The sequence below is a fragment of the Podarcis tiliguerta genome, assembly GCF_965153285.1.
Source record: "Podarcis tiliguerta genome assembly, chromosome: 13".
NCBI lineage: Eukaryota > Metazoa > Chordata > Lepidosauria > Squamata > Lacertidae > Podarcis > Podarcis tiliguerta.
In genome coordinates, this window is record NC_139546.1 from 53,874,588 (window position 1) to 53,883,937 (window position 9,350).

General features: G+C 48.7%; 1 long non-coding RNA gene across 1 annotated transcript; it reads right to left on the reverse strand.

The window, feature by feature from the left end:
• Positions 1–5,936: 5,936 nt before the first annotated feature.
• Positions 5,937–8,626, reverse strand: LOC310663234. Its single transcript, XR_014504413.1, has 2 exons — positions 7,464–8,626; positions 5,937–6,300 (listed from the first exon to the last, which is right to left on the reverse strand). It is a non-coding gene; the product is annotated as an uncharacterized lncRNA (long non-coding RNA).
• Between the last annotated feature and the right edge of the window lie 724 nt (positions 8,627–9,350).

Genomic DNA, 9,350 nt, shown 5'->3' on the forward strand with positions numbered 1-9,350 from the left:
GGCTCAGGGGGGCCCTCTTGGTGGTTTCCCCACACTCAAGAGCTTTGGGTGGCCAAAGAGAGGGCAGCCTGGTGGCGGTTCCTCCTGGGAATTTCCTGCCCCCTTCCCCTCTTGACTGAGCTCTCAGATGCCTGCCCCACCCCACAAGCTTCTTTCACTGAACCCCAGAACTGCAGAGCTGGAAGGGGCACCGGGGGTCATGTGACCCCTGCAATGTAGGAATCTCAACTCACACATCCTTGAGAGCAGGACATCCAAACTCTGCTTAGAAACCTTCAGGGAAGCAGAGTTTCCTGCTTTGCAGGGGGTTGGACTAGATGACCCTCGGGCTCCCTTCCAACTCTACGATTCCATGTCCCTATGATTCTCACAGGGGCCTGAATGGGAAGCCCCCGAGCACAAGAGCCCCTCTCTCCCCCTGCGCTTCCTTCCAGCAACTGGGATTCAGAAGCATCTCTGGGGAGACAAGAGCTCAGTCCTCCTGCATGAAGCCACCAGGAGCCTCTCCTCCTCCCCGGACTTGGGGTCCCCCTGCACCCCCTGGGGGGAGAGAGAGAGGAGACTCACCCCCCGCACAAGCTGCGCAGGCGACCAGAGGCCCCTCTTTGGCTCCGGAGGTCCCGCCCCCTGCCCACTGTTTCCTGTCCCCTCTAGGAACCCGGCTCACTTCCTCTTAACCCTTGGAGCGCCGATCAGCACCCCATTTCTCGCTCCAGAGGACCTGCCCCCTCCCGCAGGATTTTCCGTCCCCTCTAGGAAGGCACGTCAGTCGCTTTTAACCCTTGGGACGGGGAAGATTTTCTATTTTGGTTTATGAATATACCTTATTTCTATGGGTAGCCAGAATCCCATTGCTGAGCCAAGCCCCAGATCGCCTAATCCAGAGTAGTTCAGTTCTGTAGAAGAGAGGAATGGAAGCTGCCCAGAGTGGCTGGGGCAACCCAGCCAGATGGGCGGGGTACAAATAAATTATTATTATTATTATTATTATTATTATTATTGAAGAAAAACCCAGAGGAGGTGCATCTTTAACGAGGAGATGGGAACAGCAGTGTCTATTATTCTGGATAGTATTTCAGACAGTCAAATTGGCAGGGGGTTGGACTCGATGGCCCTTGTGGTCTCGTCCAACTCTATGATTCTATGAAATGGACCACATTGATGGATTTTAATAATAATGGTTTAAAAACCGGGACCTTTGCTACTCTCATAGATGGCAAACCAAGGTTCAGGCTCACTGATGTCATCAGCCATCTGAGAAAAGTTTGTGGAGAAAAGAGCAATCAAGAATGCAATCTTCTTTTGCAACAGAAGCGTCTAGCTGTAAACAGATGCGAAAGAAAAAGAAAGAACTCAAACCAGTGGTTGCTCAATTATGGATGTTCTTCATTCGCTCTACGCGGGGCTGCCCTTGAGACTGACCCAGAAACTCCAGCAGGTGCAGAATGCTGCAGTGAGGCTCTTCACTGGATCCCTGCCATGGGAGAATATTCACCCAGTGCTTTTCCAGCTGCACTGGCTCCCAGTGGAGTACAGGGTCAGATTTAAGGTGCTGGTTTTGACCTTTAAAGCCCTTTGTGGCTTAGTGCCCTCGTATTTACAGGATCGCCTCTCCTGATCTGCCCCACAGAGGACCTTAAGGTCCATGAAAAATCATTGTTTAGAGGTCCTGGGCCCTAAGGAAGTCAGGCTATCCTCCACCAGGGCCAGGGCCTTCTCAGTGGTGGCTCCCACCTGGTGGAATGCTCTGTCCCAGGAGACCAGGGCCCTGCAGGATTTCACTTCCTTCCGCAGGGCCTGCAAGACAGAGCTATTCCCCCTGGCTTTCAATTTGAACTTAGCCTGATCTTTTATTCCCCTTCCTTCCTTCCCCCTCCCCTTTTTATGAAGATTACCCGCTCTGAGACCCCACAGCTAACTCTCCCCTGGTCTCTTCGCTGGCCCAAATAGGACCAATTCAGCCAGCTAGCCCTGGTGATCATCTAATGTTTATCGGATGGATTTTCCCCCTAAATTGATTTTTGAATTCTGAATTTATTATTTTTCATATTTTATACTGTATTTTAGGCTGTTTTTTGTTGCATCAATTAAGTGTTTTAAGTTTGTTGTTAGCTGCCCTGAGCCCAGTTTTCTGAACCGGGAAGGGCTAGGTATAAATAAAAATTTATTATTTATTACTATTATATACTGTATGTGTTAGGATGAAGATTTACTTGGCGGCCTGGACAATCTCAAGCTGTCAGTGGGGGTGGCCATATTCCAACTGCAAATGGAGAAGCCATAAAGAGATACAGTACAGGTTCAGGGACCCCAAACTGAAAGGCAAACAGTCAATGAAGAGATAACCATGTGGAGAGTGTCATATATATGTCTCACACTTTGAATAAAACTCACCAGAAACCAACAGGCTGCTATTCTAAGCGCTTATGCACCAACACTGGATGCTGATGAAGACATTAAAGAACATTTATACTCTCAGTATAAAGACGCCTATCAGAGGCGCCTATCAGGGTCGCCCAAGGAGGATAAAATTAGTTTCCTGGGTGATTTCAATGCAAGAGTTGGGCGAGATTTCGATCTGGGGCCTGGGAATATTGGGAAAGGAGGAACTGGCAACAGCAACCAGAACGCAATGTTACTTTTGACAATATGTGCAGTGCACTACCTTATTACCAGCACACTCTTTTGACAAAACAAATTCAAAACATCTTGGAGGCACCCTCAGTCAATCCACTGGCGCCTCTTAGACTATGTACTAATTGTCTGAGCTGAAGATTGAATTGCAACCTGGCCAGTGACCAAAGATGGCCAGGTGTGCGCAGAAGCGCATTTGATGAAGAGGGCCTATGAGACTAATCTCTCAGAAATCCAGACTGCAGACGTGGCACACAAAAGCCAGACCCAGAACTCTGCGCTTGGGGACAACCAAGTGTGTAAGTTGCATTACTAAGTAAACCTCCTTTCCCGCCACACACTGAAAAGAGAAGTACCGGGGTGCTAGATTTAATCTCCGGGGATGTGGGGGTCCACCCAGGGGTGAATGTGCCATAGGGGTTCGTGGCTGTCGGGTTTTTTGCATCTCTGCTTTTTAGCTCCTTGGGACCTATGTGGAAATGGTTCATTGTGGTTGGACTTTTTTATGCTCCCTTCCAACTCTACAACTCCATGATCCTATGATTCTCACAGGGGCCTCAAGGGGAAGCCCCCCAGCAGGATGGGGCGCAAGAGCCCCTCTCTCCCCCAGCGCTTCCTTCCAGCAACTGGGATTCAGAAGCATCTCTGGGGAGACAAGAGCTCAGCCCTCCTGCATGAAGCCAAGCAGAGCCCCTCTTCCTCCTCCCCTCCCTGGTCCCAGCCTCGCCTCCTGGGGCAGGGAGTTCCATAGGCTTGACTCTGCACCGCACCAAGAAGCGCTTTCTTTTCTCTGCCCCCTCCCTTCTCCAAACAGATTTCTTTGCTCTCAGGAAGTCTTCAAAACATCAGAAGGAACCCCTTGGTTCTCTGTCAAGTTCTGTCTGTCCGAATGAGAGGTGCTGGCAAATTCTACAAAGGAAATATATTGTTCTGTTATGAAATTGACCCGCTGTCAGGAGAATAGAACGGTCCCCTGAGCAAGTGTGGATGAGTCTTGCTAGGAACCAGGGCTGGACTGCACCACAGGACAGACTCTGAGCTTTCTTGAAGAAGGAAGAAGGAAGGAAGGAGAAGAAGAAGAAATCCTCTCGCCCTCCTAGAGGGAAAGTGACCAGGCCAAAAGTGGAGGCAACGGAAGAGATTTTTGGCAGACGAATGAGCCTGGTGGCTCCTGCCTCTCGGGGTTTTCAGCCCAGGATAGAAGCAGAACAGTGATGGAGAAGTGAATCATTTGTTCCAAGTGTGGACACGAGTCTCTATTGAGGGGGCCTCATCCTGGGCTCCTCAAGAGTTGCTCTCCCTCCCAGCCCCACTTCTGCTTCTAGCACTTTGCATCTCCCACATCTCCAGACAGACTCCTGGGGTGGGATCCCTTTTTCTTGTTCTGAGGGCCAAATCCTGATCCGGCCAAGCCCCTGAGGGCCACATGCATGAGGCCAAGGTTCCCGTGGGCAGGAAAGTGCTAAAAAGCAAGTAAAGCACAACTCAGTTTCTTTCTGTCACTGCAAGTTGTTTTAAATGGTTTTAATGGTGTCCTCTTCCCTAGGAGCTTAAGGGGAAGTGTGGGTTATAAAATAATAATAATAATAATAATAATAATAATAATAATAATAATAGTGTTACACAGCTGAACCCCCGCAGAGCCGTAGATGGGTTGCTATTTGGAAAGCCCTGAGGAGTGGGCTTGCCAAGAGAGAGGGGAAGTGAGGGAAAGGGAGCCCCACTTTGAAGCAGAGCAGGAAGCTGTGCTGCGTCCAAAGGATTGAACTCAGAGCTGAGTCAAGGAAGGAGAGGAGGAAAGAGAAACCGAGGGAAGCATTTCACCTCCTCTTCTGGAAAGCGGAACCTTTGATTTTTAGCAAGGGAAGTTGAAGGGAAGCTGTGCGTTTACTTCTTTGTTTTAAGGCCTGAAAGCTCTTTAGGTTTAGTGTCATGAATAAGTTCACGGTTTCCTGAAAGGACACAACTCCTGAGCCTTCTTTCTTTTACCAACTTGGTTTTGTAAATAAAACCTTTCTTATCCGTTCAACGTCTCCCTGAGTCTCCAAGCATCTAAGGTTTCCCTCACACAAAATCCAAGAGAGAACCTGTGGTGGTTAAAATATATATATCTAAAGAAGTCATGTTGGAGGGTTTGCCTCAAATGGTGGAAGAGTCATGACAGGAAATAAAACCCACAAGTATACAGTGGTCCCTCAGGTTACAGGGAACGCCCTCCCTTCAGATGTCAAAGAGATAAACCTGACATTTAGAAGACATCTGAAGGCAGCCCTGTTCAGGGAAGTTTTTAATGTGTGACATTTTAATGTATTTTTCATCTTTTTTGGAAGCCGCCCAGAGTGGCTGGGGAAACCCAGCCAGATGGGCGGGGTACAAATAATAAATTATTATTATTATTATTATTATTATTATTATTATTATTATTATTATTACAGACTCTGCTAACCCAGAAGTAAGGTTGAGAAAAGGTTTCTGTGGGGAGAAGGACTCCTGAAGGGAAGAGAGAGCAGAAATGGAGGGAAAAACCTGAGAGGGAATTTCAGTCAGGAGACAAAATGGAGGAAACCCAAACCTGACAGAGAAGCTCAGGCTTGGAAGAAAACAGATGCAGTTGGCGGGAAAAAGGGGGACAAGGAAAAAGAGGCTGCGCTGAAGAGAAAACATCAAATATTGTGAGCCAAAACTCAGGCGGAAGATGCAGAAAGAGGCCCAAAAAGAAATGTCCCTCCGTCTGGAGATGAAGGCAGAGAAGGGAGAAATGAATCCCCTCAGGGAAGAGGGAGAAATGAATCCCAAATGCCGGGGGGAAAACGAGAGGAGAAGAAGAAGCCTTTCTGCTTGGTTTGGAAAGGACTTGGTTGCCCCAAAGGGGAGGAAACGGAAATCGCTTTAGAGACGCTGGTCAAGCGGAGCAGAGCCAGCCGGAGAGAGAGTTATGGGGAGGACTATAAATGCAATTATTATTAATAATAATAAGAAGAAGAATGGCAGCCCAGGAGGAGGAGCTGGGGGGATCCAGGCCAAGATGGAGAAGAGAGGCCAGAATCTGGCAGGGAAATGGTGGCCGGGAGGCTGAGGCGAAGGAGGCAGGAACTATTATTATTATTATTTTATTATTCATTTAGTTGATTTTCATTTTATGAAATGACAGGAATTAGGGTGCCTTTGGGCTGTTTATCTATTCCCACTTGTGTCTGCCTGAACCCACATTCACACACAGGAATACAGATGCCTTTAATCTGATTATTCTTGCATTTGGAAGCTGCCTAGCAGAGATCAGAAACTCTGGTGCGGTTTTTAATAATGTTGGCGCAGATTTTGTTTAAGAGGAGACAGTTCCATTAAGGATGCGAAGACAAGTTATACTTCATTTTTCTATTTGCCACCAAAGAAACCAGTTTTGAACATTAAGGTTTTTTTTTTAAAAAAAGATATATTATGCAGATTAGCCCCCTAGTCTTCATTCATAGCTGCAGGGAGAACTTACAAATACATTAATTAAAATATGTAGGATTATGACGAGACTCAATTCAACACTGCAGACTTCATGCATCAGAGGTTTTAATTAATTTAATTAGTATACTGCTCTGGCCCCTCCCCCTCCCTAGCAGCTAACATTACCTTAAATCTATTCTAATACTGTACTTGCTATTATTACATTAATTACTTTGTTACAGGGGTAAAGGTAAAGGTAAAGGTACCCCTGCCCGTACGGGCCAGTCTTGACAGACTCTAGGGTTGTGCGCCCATCTCACTCAAAGAGGCCGGGGGCCAGCGCTGTCCGCAGACACTTCCGGGTCACGTGGCCAGCGTGACAAGCTGCATACCAGCTGTTTACCTTCCCGCTGGTAAGCGGTCCCTATTTATCTACTTGCACCCGGGGCTGCTTTCGAACTGCTAGGTTGGCAGGCGCTGGGACCGAGCAATGGGAGCGCACCCCGCCGCGGGGATTCGAACCGCCAACCTTTCGATCGGCAAGTCCTAGGTGCTGAGGCTTTAACCCACAGCGCCACCCGCATCCCTTTCCAAAGATTAGGCCATTCTTAAATGTTTTTAAATGTTTTGGTTTAGTTTATTTTTACTGAAATGATGATGATCCAGTGCTAAAGATTGAGTTTCCCTGGGGGAAAGAGGCAGGTCAAATGGAGGTGTGTATAAGCCCTCAGTGCTACTATGGTTTTAATTTCAGTTGGAAATTTGGATTACCAAATACCTGGTGGAAGGTCATGCATGTGCTATATACTTTTATTGTTCATTTATTTATTTTTCTCTGTTGTTAAAACCCTGCAATTGTGCAATGATGAAATTTGAGCTCGTCCCCTAAGCTTGTTTGTGTGTACAGATATCAGGAGATGGAAATTTCTATGGTCTGTTTGGCTCTTCATGAAAACTTAAAGAGAACTTTGAAATAACAGTTTTATGTTCTCCCCTCCCCCCCCCCAATAATTTGTAAAGGTAAAGGTAAAGGTACCCCTGCCCGTACGGGCCAGTCTTGACAGACTGGGTTGTGCGCCCATCCCACGCAAGAGGCCGGGGGCCAGCGCTGTCCGCAGACACTTCCGGGTCACGTGGCCAGCGTGACATCGCTCCTCTGGCGAGCCAGAGCCGCACACGGAAACGCCGTTTACCTTCCCGCTGGTAAGCGGTCCCTATTTATCTACTTGCACCCAGGGGTGCTTTCGAACTGCTAGGTTGGCAGGCGCTGGGACTGAACAGCGGGAGCGCACCCCGCCGCGGGGATTCGAACCGCCGACCTTTCGATCGGCAAGCCCTAGGCGCTGAGGCTTTAGCCCACAGCGCCACCCACGTCCCTTGTTACAGGTATATACAGGTGTTACAGGTGTATACACCTTTAAATACAAACACCAGAACATCACACTCAAATTTTAAGGCACAACTTCCAAGAGTCTCCTTGAGGGTAAGACCTGGATGAAGCTGGTTGAGGATCTTGGGGGGGGGGCAGGGACTGAGGGGAAAGCTGTTTCCTGGTCCTGGTGGATCTCTCAGCGGCCTTTGACACCATCAACCATGACATCCTTCTTAAACGTCCAGAGGAGCTGGGGGCACTGTTATACGGTGGTTCCGCTCCTTCCTCCTGGGCCGTGTCAAGAAAGTGGGGGGGGGGATAAGTGTTGAGACCCCTGGGCTCTCACTTGTGGGGTGCCCCAGGACTCTGTCCTCCTCCCATGCTTTTAACATCTATATGAAGATGCTGGGAGAGATCAGGGGTTTTTGGCTAGGTGTTCATCAATATGCGGATGATACCCAGCTCTACCTCTCTTTTTAATCAGAACCAGTGATAGTCCTGTATGAGTGCCTGGAGGCAGTTGGAGGATGGCTAACAGATTGAGGTTGAATCCTGACAAGACAGAAGTAGTTTTCGGGGGGATGGGGCAGGTGGGTGTGGGAGGCTCTCTGGTCCTAAATGGGGTCACTGTGCCCCTGAAGGACCAGGTGCGCAGCCTGGGAGTTGTTTTGAGAGCCAGTGTGGTGTAGTGGTTAAGAGCGGTGGACTCGTAATCTGGTGAACCGGGTTCGCTTCCCTGCTCCTCCACCTGCAGCTGCTGGTTGACCTTGGGCCAGTCACACTTCTCTGAAGTCTCTCAGCCCCACTCACCTCACAGAGTGTTTGTGGGGGGGAGGAAGGGAAAGGAGAATGTTAGCCGCTTTGAGACTCCTTCGGGTACTGATAAAGCGGGATATCAAATCCAAACTCTTCTTCTTCTTCTTCTTGGACTCACAGCAGTCCATGGAGGCACAGGTCAAGTCTGTGTCCCGGGCAGCTGTCTACCACCTCTATTTGGTACGCAGGCTGAGACCCTACTTGCCCGCGGACTGTCGTGCCAGAGTGGTGCATGCTCTAGGTATCTCCCGCTTGGACTACTGCAATGCACTCTATGTGGGGCTACCTTTGAAGGTGACCCAGAAACTGCAATTAATCCAGAATATGGCAACTAGACTGGTGACTGGGAGTGGTCGCCGGGACCACATAACACCGGTCCTGAGAGATCTGCATTGGCTCCCAGTATGTTTCCAAGCACAATTCAAAGTGTTGGTGCTGACCTTTAAAGCCCTAAACGGCCTCAAAGGCCCAGTATACCTCAGACCCCAGTAGTCTCCACCCCCATCGTTCAGCCTGGACACTGAGGTCCAGCTCCGAGGGCCTTCTGGTGGTTCCCTCCCTGCGAGAAGCAAAGTTACAGGGAACCAGGCAGAGGGCCTTCTCGGTAGTGGCACCCGCACTGTGGAACAGCCTCCCATTAGATGTCAAGGAAATAAAGAACTACACAACTTTTAGAAGAAATCTGAAGGCAGCCCTGTTTAGGGAGATTTTTAATGTTTGATTTATTATTATTTATATAGATATATTGTTGGAAGCCGCCCATAGTGGCTCAGGAAACCCAGCCAGATGGGTGGGGTATAAACATAACAACTACAACACAACAATTACTACTACTAAAATCCCTTCTCAGCCATGAAGATCACTGGGCAACCTTGAGGACCAGGCACTACTTTACAACATTGCCAAGAAATCTGAAGGCAGTCCTCTTTAGGGAAGTTTTTCATAGAATCATAGAGTTGGAAGAGACCACAAGGGTCATCGAGTCCAATGTTTGATTCATTATATATATGGGACGCGGATGGCGCTGTGGGTAAAACCTCAGCGCCTAGGACTTGCCGATCGTCAGGTTGGCGGTTCAAATCCCCGCGGCGGG